Source organism: Amblyomma maculatum, chromosome 6 (genome assembly GCF_055883805.1).
Source record: "Amblyomma maculatum isolate TAMU_Amacu chromosome 6, ASM5588380v1, whole genome shotgun sequence".
Taxonomy (NCBI): Eukaryota; Metazoa; Arthropoda; class Arachnida; order Ixodida; family Ixodidae; genus Amblyomma; species Amblyomma maculatum.
Genome location: NC_139349.1, coordinates 122,113,083 through 122,136,517, shown reverse-complemented (window position 1 = coordinate 122,136,517; position 23,435 = coordinate 122,113,083). Strand labels below are relative to the sequence as shown.

Here is a 23,435-nt window from a genome sequence, read left to right as displayed (position 1 = left end):
GCAGGTAGGTAGCGCTGGCATGTCCCAGGCGGGACCCGTGCTACGAGCAGCTCAACGGCAAGCGGGGAGCAGTGGAACGAGCCCTGTGTGATGACTGGTTGCCTACAGCGGAATAACTGCGCTGGATTGTTGACTGCGAGGTTTGGTGAGTGTGGGGCTCTCCTGCTGAGTTTTGCCAGGAATATGTTTGGGTAGAAAACATAGCTAGTAATTGTGTTATCGTTGCTGTTGGGTTAATTTTCAGCCAACAACAGTAGGCAGCAGAGAAGGCGGCAATTGGACAGCAATGGATTTGAGGTCACTGCGCAAGCTGAAATTGCTGGAGCTGGTTAATATGTTGGGTCTGGATGCCTTATACTCAGAAGCACAGAAGCGGTAAAGGCGACTCTTGGGTTGGAAGGTGAAGATGACGAGCTTTCGGAATGCCATGAGATCATTGTAGGAGGGGAACAAGGAGTGAAACAGGATCTTGAACATAAGAAACAACGAGAGCGAGATGAGCAAGAGCGTCAACACGCATTGGAAATGAAATGTCTCGAGGTAGAGTTGGAACGGACTCGTATTGCAAGTCGGGCTCCCAGATCAGGAGAACAGGAATCATTCAAAATGAGTACCCTGAGGCGGCCGTTTAAGCTTGGAGATGCACTGGAGCCTCTTTTTGAAAAAGTATTCTTTTGAGGTGCTTTACAAAAAGGGGAGTCTCAATGGCAACGCAGATGGCTTAAGTCGGAGCCCCTAACGTAAGAATATAGGCTCCAAAGTTGTCGCTTATTGGTTTTTTCTTCCTGACACAATAATTTGAATATATATTCAAATTTTTGTGTCAGAAAATAAACGCAAAGAAAACGCAGAGACTGCAATCCGTTCGAGGCCTCAGCAGTCAAATGAGAGCGTGGCCATGTTTGTCGAGGACATGACGCGAATTTTCACTCGGGCCGACCCTACCATTCCCGAGGCAACGAAAGTACGGTACCTCATGCGCGGGGTGAAGAAACAGTTGTTCGCTGGCTTCATTCGCAACCCTCCGAGAACTGACTAAGATTTCGCGAGAGAAGCTACCAGCATGGAACGTTCACTGCAGGAACGTTGTACCCAATACGGCCGTCAGGCAAGTGTAGCAGCCACACTCTACTACACGTCCGTGCCAGCAGCCAGGGACGAGGCATCGCGGGAGCTTGTCAGGAGCATTTTCCGCGAAGAGCTGCAGAACCTCCACTTGGATGTACCACCTGCAGTGAATTATTCTACCGGGGACGTAATTCGTGATGAAATCCGGCGAGCGGTGCAGCCACCACCAGCACCACAACCGGAGCCATGCCTTATGACTTATAGTGATGTGCTACGTCGACCTGCCCCCGAGCCACATTCATTTCGCCCTGTTGCCGGACCACCACCTCGTTACGTGCGCCCCGTCGATCAGCAACAAGATCTTCGCCCCGTCGAGCCGCAGCAAGACCAGCGTCCCGCTATCAGCAAGGCGCACTTGTGGCCTACGCCCAACAGACGGCCGCTCTGTTGCCACTGCGGCGAGCCTGGCCACCTTCTTCGCAATTGCGCATACCGGAGAATAGGTTTAAGGGGTTTTCCACCAAACACGCCTGGACCTCGCTATTGCGAAAGACCACAGGAGATTGAGGAATACCTGGCTGCTAACGAGATGAACCCCACGTCACCGCAACGGCAGTCGCGATCGTCATCCGCGAGACGGTTTGCTTCGCCCAGTCGATACTCTTCCTCTGGGCAATTCAGAGGCACGCCCGCTTACCACATGGTGTGGGCCTGCCCCTAAAATCCGGCTATCCCCCCTGACCCCAACCCAACCCGGGAGGACTGGGAGGCGACCCTGCTCGGCTGCTCAGACCTGCAGGCCCAACGGGCCTTAGTCGGGCGAGCCCGAGCGGCGGCAGACGCCACTGGGGTCCCGAACTAGGGACCTCAACCTAGTGTTTGTGAGGGTTGGCCCCTTCAGGCTCAGCTCATGCGTAACCTACTGCATTTGTATCCTATATAAATGTTTTCCACCACCACCACCACAGGGAAAAATAAACACGGCGACCTCCGGGGGTGAACCGCCGCTACAACTCATATTAAACAGTCTCCACACGACGATTTGACACGACGGCCCGAGCGGCGACGACCCGATCCGACGAACTTACCGACGTGCTGCGAACGCATTGTTCCCGGGGAAATTTTGTAACCACCGACAGTTGTGATGTGACCGCATTTGTAGACACCCAGCACCTTCACCAATTGTCACCAACACACGTAGCAAACAGAAGAACAACCGAGCTGGCCCTTTTTAATCAAGCGAAGCTCGAGACAGACGAGGACGACGCTCAGCCACGCGCCAAGACATTCGCCCACTTGGTGGCGCCAGAAGATGAACAGCGGTGTGGCAATATTTTATATTTACCTAGTGCTTGAAATGGATGTACTTTTGTAGTGCAATTTTCGAATTTGTGAACGCGTTCCAAGTGCTGATGAGCCACACCTTTCGATGGTTGCTTAAGAGGGGAACAAAAATCCTGGCATAGAGGGGCTTAGTGGAGTTTGAGTCGTGCTTTCTGGTCGACGGGTTGATTTTTCAATAGTTGAGACGCTTTTGGGTACACAGAAAAACTTTTCGGAAGCCATTTCGCAGAGTGCTTTGCTAACGAGAACTTGCGAAGGAAGCCGTCTGGCTGACGGGGCTCACGAAACGCAACCAGTCGGATGACCTCGGGTAGCAGCATAACCGTGACAATCCATCTCGACAACGGATGCAGTCCCCTGCTCTTCAGGATCTCCTTCCCCCTGCGGGGCAGTCTGTTACGATTTGCCACCGTCATGTATGACCGCCGACGCCGCCACAGCAAAATGCAGCGAACACAAGAATATCAGCCAAAGCAACGGCTTGGCCATTTCAGCGCCATACATTCGGATGCCCGACGATTCCTCCCGCTGGCGTGTTTCGACGTGTTCAAACCGCACTTGTCGCTGTGTGTGTGCGTGCGTGGCTCTGCAAACTAGCCAAGCCCAGCGCTCGAGGGAGAGAGCGTCGCCCACGGCCGGTAACAGGAAGTTCCTCCACCCCACCATGACTGATTCAAAAGCTTGTCAACCCCGCTGGGGTGGCGCAGTGGTTACGGCGCTTGACTACTGTTTCCAAGGACGCGGAATTGAATCCCGGCCTCGGCGGCAGCTTTTGGTTCGTTTGTGGTTGGTTTGTGGGGTTTAACGTCACAAAGCGACTCAGGCTATGAGAGACGCCGTAGTGGAGGACTCCGGAAATTTCGACCACCTGGGGTTCTTTAACGTGCACTGACATCGCACAGTACACGGGCGCCTTGCTTTTCGCCTCCATCGAAAAGCGGCCGCCGAGGCCTGGATTCGATCCCGCATCCTTGGGAACAGTAGTCGAGCGCCGTAACCACTGCGCCACCCCGGCGGGGCCGGCGGCAGCTTTTCGATGGCGCGAAAAGCAAGGCGGCAGCTTTTCGATGGCGCGAAAAGCAAAGCGCCCGTGTGCTGTGCGATGTCTGTGCACGTTAAAGAACTCCAGGAGGTTGAAATTTTCAGAGCCCTTCACTACGGCGTCTCTCATATAGCCTGAGTAGCTTTGGGACGTTAAACCCCACAAACCAAACCATCAAAAGCTTGTTATAACATGTATCCTTCACCCCTTACGTCTGAATGGCCGAGTGTATAAAAAATAACGGTTGATTCTGCTGAGACGACGCCTAGACACCCGATTTGTGACTGTGTTAGTTGTCTCTTCGGGCCTGCTTCTGAGGTTGTTCCTACCTGACGCAGTAATAAACGTTGTTGTCGTTAGTCTACGCCTTGTCATTTTCCGGGACTAATGATGTCTTCTGCTGGACGCCGATTCGCAAGGACAATGCTACCCTTGTGGCTGTCGAGCATCGTGTAACCCCATATACACATTTCTTCAAGCGTTCGGTGCTTCTTTGTAGTGCCTTGTCTTGGTCGACGCTTTTTATAATACCGCCACAGACAGCCCGGTCTAGATACCCTAGCCTTCCATCCTTCTTTCACGGTAAGCACCTTCGGATGTTTCCTTATGGGCCATATGCAGTTGTTGTTTTGCTGCGGACAGTAATACCGTTCTCTTTTCATTGTATTCTTTCGACCTCCGTTCACACTAACCCACCTCCGAGTGAATTTGTGGCTGCTACATTCCAGTTTCTCAATTCTAAAATCGTCTCATCACCTCCACAGTAAATACCCCTGATTACTTGCCGTTGCACTCACTCTACGTTCGAAGCAATGACGTCGTTCATGGACGCTGGATTGGTTGCCTTGTCGGCGATCCTCTGTTCGTGCTCAACTTTCTCCATGCCCTCTCCAAACGTGATAGCTCCCTCTCCTTTTTTGGAACCAACGTCAGGTTGCGCATTCGTATAGGCCTTCGTCATATCCTCATTTTCAGACCATAGCCACCTCCGTCTACTTTCGGGGTAAACATCATCTAGCAGCTGATTCGTCCCTCTTGCACACTTACTCCCTACCCAGTAATCGCCCTTTTCATAGTTAGCGGTGGGCATCATACTCCGAGTGGCTCTCGAAGGTAATTGCCTCTGGTAAAACACTAGTATTAGAACTACAACGGCGCGAAACACAGGAATGTCAATTAACCATTTATGCTGCACGTGTACAAATGGTACTATTTATCAGTTTGTGCAGCTCAGCTTGCATGACAAATATAGTAATGAAGCTGGTGGTGTCCAGGGCGCTGAGCGGGTGCGTGGTGTGTGGGCACCTATCGTAGTATGTTATTACGTATACTTTTATCACGATCAATTGCCACAGAACAAACTAGTAACCTCCTTAGCGCCTGATGCTGAAAGAGTGACATTCAGACATACAGCACTGGAAAAGATGAAGCGGATTGCGTGCTGACCAGAATCATTAGATGAGCCAAGTTTTGCGAGGCTAAGTGATTGGTCGTTTATGCAGAAAATATAAATTTTAATATATATGTATATAAGCTCACGCGGACGTTTGTTTGTGCGCTTTACATGTAGGCCTTCCAGAACAATTATCTGCACTTTTCTTTTCAGATATACAAATCTGTTCCTAAAAATGATCAATAGTGGCAGAAACACATTCTGCTCATTGTATTTTGAGGTAAGCCAACAAAAAGTGCTGGATTGCACAGTGCATGAACAAAGCATTTTTTCGTCAGAATGTTGCCAGCTTTAGGACAACCATTTATTAGGAGGTCGTAAGCTTACATCATGGTCAGCTTTCACTGGTGAGCTGCAGTATCTTGACTCCCCATAATCATTGCACGCTGAGACGTAGAAGTCACACTGGTCTGCGCTGGTAGGTAAATCTGTAAAGTCATTTTAAAGACTTCAGGAAACTGCGCTAGCGAGCTCATTTTTCAAGTTGGACTGTCTTAAAGCATCTTAGTCATTAGGTGATGAAATATATAGAAGCGTGATTGAAGAACGGGAACAGAATCTCCTTTTCTCGTGAACACATATCAAATGGTGATTTTCTTACTACTCACCTGATGCGCCTTCTATTTATAATCACTAAAAACCACGTGAGGACAGATAGCACCGGGGTGCAGATTTATAAAACTGAGGGCTGACCATTTGCTTTGGCAGCTTCATTATGGCATGGTACTTCTGAACCCGGTAGTCCGGTTGAAATGCGGCTGCCACAACCGATTGCCGATCGAAGCGAAACACGATGATTTCATGTGCTGTGCGATGATAGTGCTCGTGAGCTGAGACCAGTTAGTCTGTCATAAAACGGTGCCGAGGCTCTTTATTTTTCGTTCCTTTTCTGCCTCAACATAACATATGTCATAAAACGGTGCACATTTTAAGGCGAAAGCCTTTAATGGCTCATGCTGTCATGCACAAAGTGTGTCCCGCTTTTGCGGCGTTCTGAGTGGCCGAGGTGGGATGCGTCCCTGCCACGCGCCAAGGAACGCCACGCGACAGGAGCGATGGTGTACCGTCCACACACACGCGCCGGAGAAAGTGTGATACTGCGCCTTTCCTTTCCTGTAAATCAATTAAATTATATACAGCACTGCAACGAATGCCGACAAGAGGCTAACGATGGGAGGCAAATAATAGGATAGGAAGGGCAGTTTTTCACATTCTCCTCTTAAGAGACAATTAAGTTGGTTGGTTGGTTGGTTGGTTGGTTGGTTCATAGGAAGGGAAAGGCGCAGTATCTGTCACACTTGCTCTGTGGACACCTGAACCGCGCCGTAAGGGATGGGATGAAGGTGGGAGTGAAAGTGGATAGAGAGAAAGGGGAGCCGTAGTGGAGGGCTACGGAGTAATTTCGACCACCTGGGGATCTTTAACGTGCGCTGACATCGCACAGCACACGGACGCCACTTCGTTTCGCCTCCATCGAAACGCAGCCGCCGAGGCCGGGATTCGATCCCGGGAACTCCGGCACAGTAGTCGGGCGTCTTACCACTGCACCACCCCGGCGGGGCAGACAATTAAGTGTCTCCCTCTAATTTTTTCATCCAGTGAGCACAACGCAAAAGAAGCGCGAGCGCTGCGTCGCATAGGGGTTGCAGAATATTGGAGAAACGTCTCCTTTTCCGCGCGAGGAATGCGTAGCCTTGCCTGAACCTGCGTCACTCCCTCCTCATCACTTGTCGGCAACGTTGGCTCATCCTTGCCTTGGCCATTGTAAGAAAGAGACGAGGCGTGCCCTTTTTATTGAGGTGTCTTCACTTCGACAAGTCAGCCAGTGTTAGAGTCAGTGCTGCAGCATGTTTCAGTGCTACTGGTCGGCTGCTGGGGTCAACCCGCTGCTTGGCAAGACACTGATCCGCGAGAGAGTGGCGCTCCCCAGGTAGCACAGAATGTGGGGCCCCAGTAGGTCCAATGTTGGCAAATGGAGGTGGGGCAAACATCATAAAACCTGCATCGGTCCCCGATGGAGCAAATGTGGGCAAGCCTTATTTGGGCTTGCCCCTGTTCCTTCTGCATTGGTCCCATAGCGTCGTTGCTCGGGCTAATGCAGAACACATTCCTGCATCCAGGCCGCAAGGGTCCTTTGTCGGATATTTCAAGGCAATCCAACCTAAATGTGGGCTCTTTGTGGGAAAGCCCTCATAGATCTGAAATGAGGCCGCCCCCATAAAATCTTTGTGGGACCTACATCGGCCGTAGTGGGGCAAAAAAAATGGACATGCCCGCATGCTACTCCAATCGGCTCCTTGTAGGTTACTTGAGGGCAGGCGAATTATGAATAAGAGCTCAATTTGGGAAAGCCCTCGTGAAGCCCAAATGAGGTAGCCTTAGCTAAACCGCTTAAGGTCCCACATAGGCTGTAATGGGGCTGGAAGGCGGACGTGCCAGCATGGTACCCAAATTGTCCCTTGTGGGAACTTTGAAGGCACGTGCAACCGCAGATGGGCTCTAGGTTCAAAAACAACACCCAGCCAAATTGGGGCTGCCCGCAAAAACTGCTTTATATCCCACATGGGCCGTAATGGGGCTAGAAGGCGGGCAGGCCTGCATGATACAAAAATCGGTCCCTTGTGGGGAGTTGGAAGGCACGTGCAACAGCAAGTGGGCTTTAGGTTCAAAAGCAACACCCAGCCCAATTTCGACTGCCCACACAAAACCGCTGTAGGTCCCACATCGGCCGCAATGGGGCTAGAAGACGTGCGTGCAATTGTGTAATGATTCTTTCCAACCTTTATTTGTATTAGATGTTGCCCTCTATTACTATTATAGATTATTTGTATAATAGTTGTTGCCATGTTTATTCGGTTGGAAATATTACGTGGCTTTAGTTCTTGCGCTCATGCAAATTGCGCTAGAAATACTAAAACATACTGATTGCTAACTGTTGCTCCCAATGTGGTTGCTGTGGATAGGCTGCAACACTCAGCACAAAATTACTGTTCAGAACACACATCTCCATAGCCTGAACAAGATGTACACGAAGTCATTTAGGCTAGATTAATGTTAAGAATTATTGTAAAATTTAATATTGTGGCTCTTTATAAAGGGCAGACATGCATAAAATATTTACTTAATTATGTGCATAAATAATAATTGGGAAAACGTAGACAAGGGCTTCCCATTAATTTCCTGCGTCGGACCCCTATGAGAATAATGTGGGCAAGCCCAAGTGCGGCTTGCGCTATAGAGCCCGCATCGGTCCTGTCATTATCTGAGGGGCTAACCGAAATAAAAAATAAGTGTTCAACCAGAGCGGCTCCCCGAATCTGTCCAAAGTAGGACCATCGTGGGGAGTTGGCGGGATGTGCCCTTTTGGCAATGTGGGAAAAATGCGGGCAGCCCCGCAAGGGCTGCCTACATCGGTCCCTAGTGGGGCCTATCGGGGCTTTGTCGACAGCCCCCTTCAGGCCTACATCGGTCCCTCTTGCAGCACCCACATTGAGCCCACCGGGGCTGTCCTGCATTGCCTACATCGGACCCACCAGGGGCCCGCCTTCATAGCCCACTTTGTGCTACTTGGGTAGTTCACAGGACAACCACATCGTGACTCCACAGACGTCGTTCAGGGATAGTGCCCGGTAAGCAATTTGGTATTTATTTCTTCTGACTCTATAGTACCTTCTTCATTGATGCAAAGCCTCTGTGTTTGTTTTTAGAGCCTCTCTGGCTGCATGCTTTCCATAACCTTTCAGTGAACCTCTGGTCATTGTACTATTACGAGTGAGAATTCTTTTGTATAGTATCTTGCTGTAGAAAGCATGTTTTGCTTGTTAATCCTGTATCAGACCCTTACTCTCGCTTGAACAGGCAAAATCTGCGCACCAAACGGCCACCTTATTCGGTCAATACAGGTATCAAACTTCACGATGAGCTGTCCCCGCAAGTCGAGGGCATCCCCTTACAAAAATGGTCGTGAACAGTCTTTAGAATCTGTATTAACACCTTATTGACTGTATCAATATTGTACGTACTTTTAATCTGTATGAACATGTGTAAATACGAAGTTCATACACTGTTACTTTTGTGTATTTAAATCAGTTCATATAAAGTTTGTACATAGCAAGTTGTTAGGTGAATATACTTCTCTGTATATACTCCTATCAATATACAGCAGGGGCGTAGCCAGGGCTCTGTTTCGATGTCAGAAACCCTTCCGAAAGTTTTTGAACTCCTTCTTTCGGCCTTTTTTGCAATTTTTTTTTATTGATGCCGTATAACGCCCTCGAAAATTATTTCTGGTTATACCACTCATACACAGCTATTAAAATATACTGAAGCAATTTAGCATGTCAGAAAAAATGTTCAGATCGAAAGTATATAGTATTAACTGACCGAGTGAATGCTATTCCTTGCAACTCATATTTGAATTACATTTTTTATTATGAATAGCATCTGTTAAAAAGAAATGGAAATGGAAAATTGATACGATCAATTTGCATGAATTATAGATAAAACTTATAAGGTTATAATTTGAAAATTTAACTGGTTACAATTTCGCTCTTCATCGCGCATTTCTTAGTCAAGCGTCCGCTCTTGTTGAGGACGCACTGAGTCCTTTTATCAAGCTCGCTCGCACAATTAAATACAAAAACATCACAAATGGAAGGTAAACGCACCGCGCCGCCGACTTTACAGTGGAGAATGCGCGCTGTTGGTGTTGTCGGGTTACATCACGCGATGCTGAGACGCACGCCCTGGACTCTCGGATCCACGTAGCTCATCCCTCAGAAGCTATATGGGCGAAACTTTAGAATTATATATTGGCATACACACAATGATTGGGTATATGCACATGTACAGTAAGCTACCGAACGAGCCCCCCCCCCCCCTCTTCTCCGCTTTCCTTCGCACGCGCCGAAATTACTGGAAAATGGAGGGTGCATTTCCCTGGCAAAGACCAAATTTTCATCCGAGAAAAAAAATGAATTTGTATTTTTTTTTCTTTATCGACCCGATCGTGTTTAGAAGTGTGCTCCCAGACGCATCCGAGCCACCCCGCTGTGCATAGCATACGCTCCTGTCCACCACTTATGAAAACAAATCGGCGCCCGCCGCCATTTTCTCTCGCCGCGCTCAGTATGTTAGCGATTGTCTTATTCTCTTATTCACTTCTGCGCCGCCGCTCCCGTCAAGGCAGCGGCCATATCTTAGCCCATCTGTTCCTGACCGCGCGCATCGTATGTTTCGCTCGCGGAGGTTATCCGACACCACCCAGCAGCCTTTTGGACATGTGCGTCAATCGAGCGAGCGCTCTACAGGTTCTGCTTTTGTTTATGTTTTTGCTGGAGGTGGTGTCTGGGTGAGGTGCGAGCTTAGGGCAAGGGTAGGGTAAGGAAGCGCGCTAATGGTAAGGGAAGAGGGGGGGGGGGGGAGAGAAGGCGCGGCGGCTGGGGAGGGGGGGGGGAGCGGCGAACTAACACACACAACGGCACAGAATGCGCCAGCAGAAACACGCATATTCGCTCGCAGCCTTCGCAAGCGTTCATGCAGCCTCGTGAACTATATCAGCGCGCAACCTGCGGTCCGCGGCACCGACCTCTGTAAATCAATTAAGCGCCCTTACGGCACAATTAACACGCCCAGCTGTAGCTGAACATATTCATCCTTCCGCTGTGATCCATTGGGAACGTTATGCTAGTTCTAGTTGCAACCACCCTCTCGAGAGGTTGGCTGGAAGCTGTCCTTCAAATCCAATGCGCGGGAAGGATGCAAGGAGGCGCTTGGCCATCAGAGCGCGGCTTCGAGCTGGAGGAGGGGGGGCGTCTAGCCGCCCTGCGAGCAAAGCACACAGCAGTGGCGCACGCACGCACGGCATTCTTTTTTTTTTCCCTAGAAGTGCGGGAGGTATGAAAGGAGAAGCGGGCAGGCTAGCCAACGTAGATAGCGCGCGGTATCAAACCTGTGACGGCTTCATTTACGCGCCCTTCAATCAATCAATCAATCAATCAATCAATCAATCAATCAATCAATCAATTTTTTGTTTTCAAATCCAGAGGACGGGGGGGGGGGCACCTCAGCGAGATGGCAGTTGCACACTGCTTAAGAGTGCCGAGGACCCTCGCAAACATCAGCAGGTGACAGCTCAACAGGAAGCTAGTTTACATGGAACACATTACAGGCATAAACACAGGCATAAACATTGCAGACATTACAGAGAGGAACAGCAGCAAAAGCAAAAAAAGGAAAGAAAAGGAAAACAGACATGTGTTCACCGAATAACAGCGCAATTTCACGGTATCACCGCAGTGATGTCATCAATACAGCAAAAACGATGGGTTTAAAGTTTCACAAAATATTCACAGAGCAAAGTTGTCTCCGAGTAACAGTAACGAAATCAGCAATCAGTTTTTAGTGTTTATTTAGCACAAATGTATGATGCTCTCAGTCTTGAGAGCTATTTCTTTTTCGCCTCTGCAAAGCTGCATGTGTGTGAGCGCGCGTGCGTGCAAATAACTCATGCGCAGGCACTCAATATGTGCGGCTCCGCATACGGTAAGAACTCAAGTTTTCATTACAATGAAGGAAGCAAACACACGATCGCTGAAGTGGGCTCGCCACTCCGAGTCTCTGCGTCGCCTCGAATACCAGCTACCCCAAAAAACCACGGAAGAAAAAGAACGAACGCACAAGATAGCGAACGCACAGAACTGACGCTCGCTCGGCGTTCCACTAATCCCGCCTTTCGTCTGAGCAGCGCGGCGCGACAGCGCGACTGGAAAAAAAAAAAAGAAAGCGAACTCCACAAGACACGTGATGGAGCAGCGCGGCGTGGCAGCGCGACTGGAAAAAAAAAAGAAAGAAAGAAAGAAAGAAAGAAAGAAAGAAAGAAAGAAAGAAAGAAAGAAAGAAAGAAAGAAAGAAAGAAAGAAAGAAAGAAAGAAAGCGAACTCCACCACGGCCGGTCTCGAGGGAGAGAGCGCTTCTCTTCTCTTACGGCCTCTCCAATGGGGTCTGTTTCAACCGCCCGCCGCGCCTCGGTGGGGTCGCCACCGCCCCACTGCTGCTCCTCCGGTACAGCCGGTCACGCGCAAGGGAAACGCGCGCTCGCTTTTAGCTTCGCCCGCGTCAGTTGCAACTGGCAGGTCCTGACATTTCGCCCCTTATGGTTTATACAAAGTCCGTCATCAACATAGAACAATTATCGTGTACGAGGAATAAAATACACTCAACAATCCGCTCACGCGCGCGCTCCTTCGTCAGTGCGGCTGTGCACGGTCGAATGAAGCTTCGGGTACACTTCAACATTTTTTACCTCTAAGTTTTGTACAAAAATAAATTTACCAGGCTATGCAATCTGCCTTTGAATGTTTTAAAGCAGGTGTAGCGCAACCTGACGTGAGTGCATGGTGAACTGTTGGGTGGAGATTCTGTCAACCGCTACCGTTTTCGTTTAGATCAGAAGAGGCACCGGCAAAAAATTCATGGCGCGTCTCAGATTCAGAGTAAATAGCAAAAATTTACTCATATAGTAAAAATTTCACTTGTCTAGTGGACTGGGCTGTTCTAGCTTCGTTCAAAACGTATCAGTCGGTTGAAAGACCGAAGATGTATATGTAGTCTCGCGACTACTTTTAATCAATGAAATGGGCATAGCAGAATCGAAAAGAGCAGCAAACAATAAAAAAATTATCCTTCAAAGTTATATTTTGCCCTATATATTCATCAATTCATCAAAATGCGACCTGCGTCTAGAAAATTCAGGCTCAAAATCTTCCTGCACGGCTTGTGCACATAAGGAGTTGGCCTCTCGGTCTTCTCTGTCACTTTCCTGGTATAATTAATTGAGAAGAAGAATTCTGAGAAAATTTTTCAAATATCAAAGAAACGGACCTAATAACATAGCTGTTGTCAATTCCTTTCTGGCAACTCAGTGTTGAGTTCTGAAATGCTGACTGAATCAGGATCTCTTAAGTACTTCGAGAACATTTGTGTGTTGTAGGTGCACGGCAGCTTTTTCGAAAAAAAAAATTGTCCAATAGGGCAACAAGCTCTGGTTTCGGATAATGCAGTCCACTAGAACATTGTCCTCGTAGAAGAGCGTACTACATGGGGCTGCTTCTTTCGCTAGTTTCAAGAAGAATAGCGCAAGCGTAAGACCCGAAGTTGATTAACTAAACGATATATCCAGCGACGTAAGGTGAACCGGAATATATGACAGTGGAAAATGGGATGGTAGGAGATGCCATCACTTCCTTCCGTGCCTTGATTTTGCTCTCAGATGAAATGTCCGTCTTGATAATGTAGTGATGTAGTCATGTGCCGCTAGCTGTTACGGCCCTCGCATCTGGCATATGTTATTCCCTTCCGCACATTAACCTTACTTTCCCGAAGAGAGCCTCAATTGTCGCTATATAAGGCCTGAAATGAGTCTTCAGTGAGAGTGTCCTTCTTTAACGCTTTAGAAGTTTCTTGCATACTTTCGATATAGCAGGTGAACTCATTTGTAAGTCACTGCATCGAGTATCACCTTCATCATTTATTGGCCTTTTTTTACCACTTCGAGCACAAGTGGTGTCATGAATATCAACCATTTTTTGTTTTCATATTAAGCATACTATCATGTAAAAAGTTCATCAAAATTTGCAAAATTAAAATAATGTTTATAATACCACACATTGCCAAGTATATGAATTGTAATAACACTTAAAACTCAACCCTACAACGTTTACTTTGACTGTTATACTAATACTTTATATCATGCAAGCAGTTTGCAATTTACATTACATTTTTATGAAATTATTTTCATCTTCGGTGCTACATGAATGGATTCGCATCTAGCGCTGAAAGACGGTTTTGCTGTTGCAGACGAGGTGCTGTCATGTTAGCCTTGAAGAAGCTTCGATGTGATCACTGCTCATTCAGTTTTCTTTTTGTTCCCATTCGTGTACAGGCTTGGGAAAAATTCGGATTAAAATGAACAAAAGTAGCTACCGTGCCGCAATGTATGCCATGCTTGTCGAACGTTTGCTGAACGACAGTGTTTTTTATATCCGTTCACGTGTGGTACGCTGGCGACATGCCGCTGCAGCATCTACCTTCTGTGTTCTTTAATTTCGGGGCTGCACTCACCACGAAACTCGCGAGCGACAACATGAAACCAGGCAAAAACCACCCGCCGCCGCTGAAGCAGACGCGGAGCGAACGGTGAGCAGGTCGCGCCCCTTGCGGTGGCGGAGAGCGTAGCTCAAGGAGAAAAGTTCCCATTGTTCCCGCAGCGATTGAGAAGGCCGTAAGAAAGAGCGCGCGCCCTCTCCCTCGAGACCGGCCGTGACTCCACAAAACACGTGATGCAGCTTCATGTGTCACGTGATTGCGCACGACTGAGAGGCGGCGTTTGGCTGTGTGGCGACGTCGAGCGTGGAAAATAGTTCTTTCTGCCAGAAATCTTCAATGTAAGTTGACAAACTTTTTCATTCCTTTCTTATAAACGCTTTGCGCATACTCGCTGAAAATTTTGTGTTTCAGAAGTGAGCAGTTTTTACATTACAAGCGTTTACCCATTTTTTACTTTGCTGCATACTGCACGCCCAATGCTCTAGGAATATTTTTCATTGTTTAGCGTTTTTATCACCTAGTTAGGTTTTAAAAAGCGATCCTCGATTGTCCGCGGCCTCTTTCCGATCATTTTGCAACATAGTTCAGATCTTTAAGGCGTTTTTTTTGCGGAGTTATTACTAATTCTTCAAAGGTAAACAACCGCTTGGCCTCGCAGCCATAACCGTCAAATTTCAAATATTGAGAGAGGCCTTGTACTGCGTAAAAGCTATGTAGACGTATAAAACCTGTCATTTTTAAATTCCATCAGATGTGTGCGATCGCTCGCTACCTATCTGTTTTATTTATAGCGTTTCTTCGTTGAGCTATTTGCACATGGAGCCGGTTATTCGAGGTTAAAGCGCTAACCGCATGACGCGGCGACATGCCGCGCGACGCCGTCGCGCGACGGGCTGAGGGCCGCCAAAGCATTGCCGCTCGTCGCCGTCGCTCGGTTTCTGGGTTTTTAGAAAATTTCGCGTGTCGCCCGGAAGCAGCTCGCGAGGCAGCCAATCGCAGAGGGCTTTAGGGTGCTCAACTTCCGTTCTGGCTTTCTTTTTATTGCGTGTAAAGTTAGTTTTCCTAGTCCGGTTTGGGCGAAGAACCTGGTGCCTTCACGCGCTCACTTCGTCTGATCCGTGTATATATATGAGTGCATCGAGATAATTCAGTAAAAGCTTGGAAGGGTAATAAAAGAAAGAAAACGGTTAGCGTGGCTTGATATTGTTAATTTCCGAAAGGAGCAGGAGAAAGTCGCTGCTTGCAATGCAAGTCGGCATCGCAGTGTATAGTAACGCACCGCTGCCCTGTGACCCTTTAAAATACGATGCGTTACAAGAAATTTCATCAGTGTTTTATCGTACTTCATGCTGTTTAGTGTTGAAAATGGGATATAGCGTGATTGCATTCCCCTTGACCGAATGACGTGGCGGCGGTAACAGAGCAACGCTGAAAACGCGCTTCTGTCGCTGAGCGCCGTCGCTCCGTGCGGTATGCACCAGCGACGACAGGCGTTGCGACGGATCGCTAGGGGCTGTTGCCTCATGCGGTTACCGCTTTATTGGAACAGTCCATAGCAACGACTTTCCGCGTAAAATTAGGTTTTTAAGCTTTCCTTTAGAGTAAGCACAGATTGGGGGGGGGGGGGGGGTGATATATAATTTTATTTATAACAATTCACAAACTTCAACGCAGTAATAGTTATATTTATATCCTTAGTAGGTCAGTACGTATTATTTTAGTACAGGCCCAGTGTTCTTTTTCTTTTTTTTTTAACGGAGGCGTGGCAAGTTATGTGGGTCAAGCTAACAATTGGCTGTGAATTAAGCGATTAGAGCTTTCAAACTTAGTCTTCTGTTTTGTTTAATTTCTAAGAACCTTTAAGCTTCACAGAGAAACAGCATATTTTGAAAAGTGAATTTCAACTGTGGAAGTTCTTCGTTTATTAATGTTTGACATTGCTGACAAGGGTCAGAATTGAAACAGATGATAGGATCGAGTTTTTTGGTAACTTATGGCATGTGACCTAGAGCTGCTAGGAATTCATTTTCTGAGACAGCTTTTCTTTAGGAGTGTAGGGAAAGTAATGGTATGTTATGGGTTTTGAGAAGCATGGATTTAATGAAGTCTTTCTTTTACTGCATTTACGGCTTGTTTGGCAATAATGCTTGCAGTCCAGCTGATGCAATTGTATTGTCACACTGCTTTTGCAGCAGATTTCATCTGCCATCGAGGGAGTGCTGCCTGAATATGAGGCAGACAGCGTCATGAATCTGTTGAGGCAGTTTATTCTATCAGCCATGGGTGCCCTGCCCTAAAGCATCCTTCCTGTAAAGGAGACATTGAATTGGTAGGTATCACATGCTCATGTTTTTTGCATTCATGTGTTTGCTTTATAACTGTATAATTTTTACTGGTTCATGCTTTGCATTTATTGTTTTCTTTTGAGAGTATAAAGGGCGGATGTGTAACAGGCTTCATTAAAGCAAAGCTTGAGACCAGCTCGGTGTTGTTAAATCATTCTTGCTGTGTTTTTAGCGCGACTGACATGTATGTTGGTGAATCTTGCTCATAGTCTGCACTAAAGAAAAGTTTTCATGGACTCTTCAGAGCTTTAAAACAGGAGATAAACTTAGCTGTTTTATTGAAGTAGTACCTACTATTTCTAGTTGAGGCAAAATTGAGTAAACCTGTGTTTTAATAGCTCAGTGACAAACATGGTGTCATAATATAGCTGACTGCACTGTGCATATGTGTGCATGTTCATGCTGACATTCAGTTACTGTTTATTTAGACTGCCTCACCATATGTACACATACAGTGATTTTTCACTTGAACAAAGTTCAAGGGACCTTAGGAAAAAGTTTATTGAAATGAAATTTCATTGGACTGAAATAAATGCGTGGAAGATTGTTTCCATTAGCTTCAAGAAATATTCAGTTCAGTCGTGTCCGACTCTTCGTGACCCTATGGACCATGTCACGCCATGCTTTCCGGTCTCTCACTATCTTCCTAACATCACATAACTTCATCTGCAGTGCCTCGAGGATACCATCTAACCATCGCGTTCGCTGCCTACCCCTTCTCCAGCGACCCTCAACCTTTCCCAACATCAAATCTTTCTCCAGCAACTCCTCTCTTCTCATCAGATGACCAAAGTAGCTGAGCTTTAACTTTAGAATTTGACCCTCCAATGAGCAGTCAGGGTTTATGGTCGACAATATCGACTGATTTGATCTTCTGGCAGTCCAAGGAACTCTCAAGAGTCTTCGCCAGAACCACGATTCAAACGCGTCAATTCTTCGGCGGTCAGCCTTTTTCACAGTCCAACTCTCGCATCCATACATCACAACTGGAAAGACCATAGCACGAGTTATACGGATCTTGGTTGGCAGACTAATGTCTCTGCTCTTTACTAGGCGGTCAAGGCTAACCATTGCTCTCTTTCCCAGAAGCAGGCGTCTCCTAATTTCATGGCTACAGTCTCCTTCAGAGGTAATCTTGGAGCCCAAGAAGAGAAAATGTCACAGATTTTTAGGTTGTTCAAATCTTATCTGAGCCCATTTATTTGTCACTGCGCTGATTTGCAAGTGAAGAATGCGTAACCTTTTGCAGCACTTTTGAAAGGACTACAGTGGTTTTGAACTCGATTACTGTGCAAGCTCCTGAGAATCTTGCCTATCACAACGGCCTGCTGAGGAGACAAGGCTTTCATTTTCTCCAAGCAGATCATGGTTAACCAAAATGCACACATTTGCAATTCTTTGAGCTAAAGGGCCTGGTAGGGCTGAAGATCTGGCTATGACTGTACAGCTAATTAAGCGTGCAGACAGCTATGGATTCATCTGGTTACAAGCTAGTTTAGGCAGCCAATTCACTTTAAAGCTAAATAACGGCCACTTTTCTTCACGCGATAATGAAGAGTGGTTCTTAACATAAAAATATGCTACAAAGAGTGCAGACTGCTTTTTTAAGCGCTCAGTATGACTTTGAAGACACAGGATAGCACCGCGGAAAATGTTCATTGAACTGAAATGAGCAATAACTGAAGTTTGTTAAAATGAAGTGCGTTTGCATAGTGTTCAATAGAGCTTCAGGGGGGGGATTTAATAAAGTTCGTACACCTGAATACATCGTCGAAGTGACGTTCGTTCAAGTGGTATTCTGTTTTTCTGTGACTAAATGAGAACATTTACTTTGCTCAAAGCAACATATACACAAATATTTACTTTCTTGCTAGTCACCAAGATTTGCAATTAACTTCCGAACTCATTTTATTCACAACCTAAATAAATGCATCGTTAACCCTAGAGCCAAATAGTTACTAGCAATAACAAAAGTAATATGTTGATATTTATCTGTTGGAGAACATTTTCTGTTTGTTTTGTGTGTTTTTGAGTTCTGCAAACATGAGGGGGCTTGTTACAGAAGGGGTGGGCTGCAAGAGGAAGGGAAGTATCAGTGTGGCGGCCCTTTTGTGTTTATCAAATAATAATGCATTCTAACATGTAAAACGAATGCCTTTACAACCTGCTAAAAATCTTTTTAAATTGCATGTTTGGGTTCTGCCTGGATAAACATAGATGGCAGAGAGAGATCTTTCTGCCATGGGGTGTGAACTGTATTTTGTGCAGAAAGCCAGAGGCTGTCGAACATGTGTTATTGTTGATTGGGTTTTTGGGGGGCAATATCCTACAATGAACTTTGCTCAAAGGTGTCCTTTTAAACCCCCATGGAATTTGGTTCTCAGGTGTTGAAAATTACAACAGTGTTCTGTAAGATATAAGGCTATTAAGCTTGCATAGCGCATGGAAGCGCCGAATGGCTGTTCGCCATGCTGATCTTTATTATCAGACCTATCCAAGAGTATAATGAGGGTTTTGTCCAACAGATGATGTTTTGAAAGCTCAGCCATGTGTACCTGTGTTTATCAATGTATTTGAAAAAGTGATCAGTTTGAATGCGATAATTAGAGGTATTGTACCTAAGCTAGCTCTCGGCCAGCCTGTAGTGTTTGTGAAAAGGCAAATGTGACAAGAAGGGTGTTTTGCTAGAGCTTTTAAGGCTCTTAAATCTGTGCAGCTCTGCTTTAGTACATGCATTGTCTCCTGTACATGGCTAGTTAAATGATTTCTGTTCATTTTATTACAAAAAGTCATTCTAAATCTTTAGATAAGCTTGCTCACCTCTATTGTTTGCATTGTGTTCACTCATGCTATAGCTGGAAATGATGCAGTATTAGTTACAAGTAAATAAATAAAAGGAGCAGCAACTACATTTCCTTCGTCCGCACATTTTTAAGAGAAACATACATGGGCTCATTAGATTTTAGTGTTATTTGCAACTGTGTTTGATAGTGAAAGATCTTCCTGTCATTGCATAGAAATCTTTCAGAAACCTCTGAGATAGTTTGATACCTGGTGATGTGGAGGTTGACTTCCCAGACAGTAATGTATTCCTATAGTTCATACTGCACCAGCCAAAAGATGAGACACAGCAAAGAGGAGGACAGGACAAGGCTGGACTATCAACTGAATGTTATTGATAAGAAGAAAACAACGAAGACTCCTTCTGAAAAGCTCGCGCACAACCTAACCGGTGGAATGGCAGGAAATTGGGAAAAAGATGATGAAGAAAATTCAAAGCCAATTCCAAGTCAAGGCCTAACTAACGACTTTTCTAATAGATAAAATTCCTTACAATGAAGGCTAACCGACGCCTTAGCCACACACTTGTCCTCGGCTTTAGCAATGTAAAATGCTTCAACCAACTCTGCAGAGTTGATTACCATTGCTGTAAACTACACCCGTATTATTGAAGTCAGGTGCACAAAGGGACGGGTCATGCTCCGACTTACACTCTCGGGATTGCACATGTAGCGCAAGATTAGAACTCGCCTTCCCTCCCAGAGAATTGGAGTGCTCCGTCAGGTGCACATTTAGACATCTGCCTGTCTGCCCGTTTTATTTACAGCGAGAAACAAGATAGGAGCCTTGTGCGCTAGAGTTAGAAAGGGGCTCGACAGTGTACCTCGTGATAGTTTTCGTTGTGCAGTGTCACATAAGAAAAAGTTCACCACCTGCAGAAAGAATGTGGTCTACCACGTTCCGCTGAATTGTGGCCGGTGCTACTACGGGCAGACAGGCAGATGTCTAAATGTGTGCCTGACGGAGCACTCCAATTCTCTGGGAGGGAAGGCGAGTTCTAATCTTGCGCTACATGTGCAATCCCGAGAGTGTAAGTCGGAGCATGACCCGTCCCTTTGTGCGCCTGACTTCAATAATACGGGTGTAGTTTACAGCAATGGTAATCAACTCTGCAGAGAGTTCGTTGAAGCATTTTACATTGCTAAAGCCGAGGACAAGTGTGTGGCTAAGGCGTCTGTTAGCCTTCATTGTAAGGAACTTCATCTATTAGAAAAGTCGTTAGTTAGGCCTTGACTTGGAATTGGCTTTGAATTTTCTTCTTCATCTTCTTCCCAATTTCCTGCCATTCCACCGGTTGGGTTGTGCGCGAGCTTTTCGGAAGTCTTCGTTGTTTTCTTCTTATCAATAACATTCAGTTGATAGTCCAGCCTTGTCCTGTCCTCCTATTTGCTGTGTCTCGTCTTTTGGCTGGGGCAGTATGAACCCATACCAACGTGCCCAGTCGTCAACCTTGTTGTATTCCTATAGTACCGTATGCATGCACAATAGATAAACGTAACCCCTTGCATATATCACTGAATCTTCCATTCTAGAAGAGAATTTTGTGCACAAGCATTTTACTGTAGTTTGCCTCTGTGGAGCATTGTATTTCTAATTCTGTGCTTCTCTTTTTATGCTGTTACTCAGCAACATATGAAGTATTCCTTGTTTGTTTCTGTTACTTGTGCATTTGACTTTTCCTTTTATTATTCGAAATAACTTTCTTCCTGCTGTTCTGACTAGTGTTTTCGTATGCATATGCAGTCCTCTTGATGCTTCATTGAGCCATATCTGGAGACTCCCTGTTGCCGTGGTCTGTGCCGACAAGTAAAAACTAGGCAACCTGACTCTCCTATATTTGACTTTCATATGTGATCAAGATTTTACCTTGGTGACAAGCTCTTGAAGGAAAGGATGGACATTTATGGCACTTTCTTAATTTCTTACTCTCGGGAATACACTATTACGACTTGTTAACTGCATATGTAGCAAAAATTATGTGTGACTGCATATTCCAGCAGTAAGCTGCATGATTTTTTAAGGATGAAATAATTTTGCTCCTATTGTCGGTAGCCTACTATTGACGAGCCAAAGCAGGCAATATTAGGTACCAAAAAGTGATTATGCGGGGCCGGGTGGGTTTTAATGAGACAAGCTCTCCACGTTTTAAGCCTTTGTACAGGGCCAACGTGTCTCCCTGAATGTGTCTGGGACACATGCAAGTCTTGTATCCTCAAAAGGACCTTGTCTAAATTTAAATAAAAGTAGCGCCAACCTTTTTTGAGTACGACCAGTTCAGCAGTAAGCTCAAAATTGAAGCAAAAAGGCATTCATGTCCTGTGCGATGTCAGTGCACGTTAAAGAGCCCCAGCTCATCAAACGCTCTGAAGTCCTCCCCTACAGCATCTCTCATAGCCTGGGTTGCTTTGGGATGTTAAACCACATAAACCAAACCAGTCATTTTTTACCACCCCATATGACGTCTTTCCACGTATCTCCAAAAGATAGTGCCTACATAAGACTTGCCACTATTCCTGAGATTACCTAGATTATTATGTATTTATGTATTTTATGATTATGTAATTTTTCTCAGTGGAGCATTGCGTTTTCAATTCTGGGCTTTTCATGCTGTCACTCAGCAACCATATGAAATACTCCTCCTATGTTTCTTTTACTTGTGCATTTGACTTTTCCTTTATTATTCAAAAAATCTTTCTTCCTGCTGTTCTGACTAGTGTTCTCATATGTACATGCAGTCCTCTTGTTGCTTCATTCGACCATATCTGGAGACACCCTGTTGCCGTGGTCTGTGCCGACAAGTAACAAGGCAACCTGACTTCCTGGACAAGTAGCAGTGGGACGTAGCAGCATCCATGTGGACTTCTTATAAAAGAAAGGTATTCTAAATTTTGCTTTCATATGTGATAAAGATTTTACCTTGGTGACAAGCTCTTGAAAGGAAAAGATGGGCATGAGTGGCACTTTCTTATTTTCTTACTCTCTGGGAATACACTATTGAGACTTGTTACCTGCATATGTAGCAAAAAGTATGTGTGACTGCATATTGCAGGCTAACTATAATATACTTCATCATTCCCTATTATCGCTCTTGTATCCCCTAGGTGCTTGGTGTAGCTGGTCTCCTTCAGTAATTACTTATGTGTGTGTGTCATCTGCTATGGCAAACATAGCCATCACTTAGGAAAAATGGGAGCAAACAGGCATAGTGGCATCACTTGCTGGTAGCATGCACCAAAATGTATGTATACATACTGATACGTTGCCGCTCAACATGTGTATTTGCTTGATGCAGCAAATGGCAGAGGAGAGAGTATCTGATGACCAAGCATACTGGCGTGTAAATTTCACTCCTTTGTTTCCTGGGCCCCTATTGTGATAAACTAATGTCGAATGATATAGAGGATCAAAAGGAATACAACTAAACACAGCAATAGTCTCTATCTCCTGAGGGTGTTTTGCAGGTACTAGTTTGTACAGAAAGTGGTTGGAAACCAGTTAGCATATTTTGAGGAAAAACAGGCATCTGAGTGAAGAGAGATGTGTGTGATGCTAGCACAAAGCGTGCGAAATTGGCAGAAAAATTTTGAGCATGTATATTTCTTTTCTAGGTGACACCATGATAAATTTTGATATGGCTGGTACATCAAACACACAATGTCGTTGCCGTCGGAAACGAAGTGTTTCTGTGTCAAGGGTGTGTGCAATAAAAGAAGGTATGATTTTGCATCTGTTTCTTTCACCACTCTCACTTTTCACGAAATATTACATGCATGTGAATAGTGAGTAAAATACACGTTATTATTGGACACTTGAAATATAGTTAGCATAACACAAGGTATTAATACTTTGTATGAACACGATTCTTTAAAATAACGGTGGCCAATTATCAGAACACAGTCGTTACAGTGTCCATGTACGCTATCAATAGGCTAATCATAGGAGGTATAAATACGTTCTATGTAAATACATTCTATTCAATCACGGTGGCCAATTGTCGGAAGGGAGATCATACATAGATCATACGTGTTCTAAAGGCTTTCTTTTGATGGTCGATAGCTTCTATGATCATATTGTCTAAAGACATTGCATAAAGTGATCATAGACATTTTTGTAAGGGTCTCCTTTAAAACGAAAAAGCTACCCGCACACACTCTTATGGCGTATGGGAGAGTACGCACCAATAGTAGACCATCATTATTCACCTATAATGAACGGATGACACAGTGAAATTTATCTG

The 23,435-nt window shown here is 45.7% G+C and overlaps 1 long non-coding RNA gene across 1 annotated transcript; it reads left to right on the top strand.

Moving 5' to 3' along the window:
- The first annotated feature begins 14,240 nt into the window (after positions 1-14,240).
- Positions 14,241-21,021, top strand: LOC146186689 (uncharacterized). Its single transcript, XR_014708159.1, has 3 exons — positions 14,241-14,350; positions 16,205-16,341; positions 20,942-21,021. It is a non-coding gene; the product is annotated as an uncharacterized LOC146186689 (long non-coding RNA).
- The last annotated feature ends 2,414 nt before the right edge of the window (positions 21,022-23,435 follow it).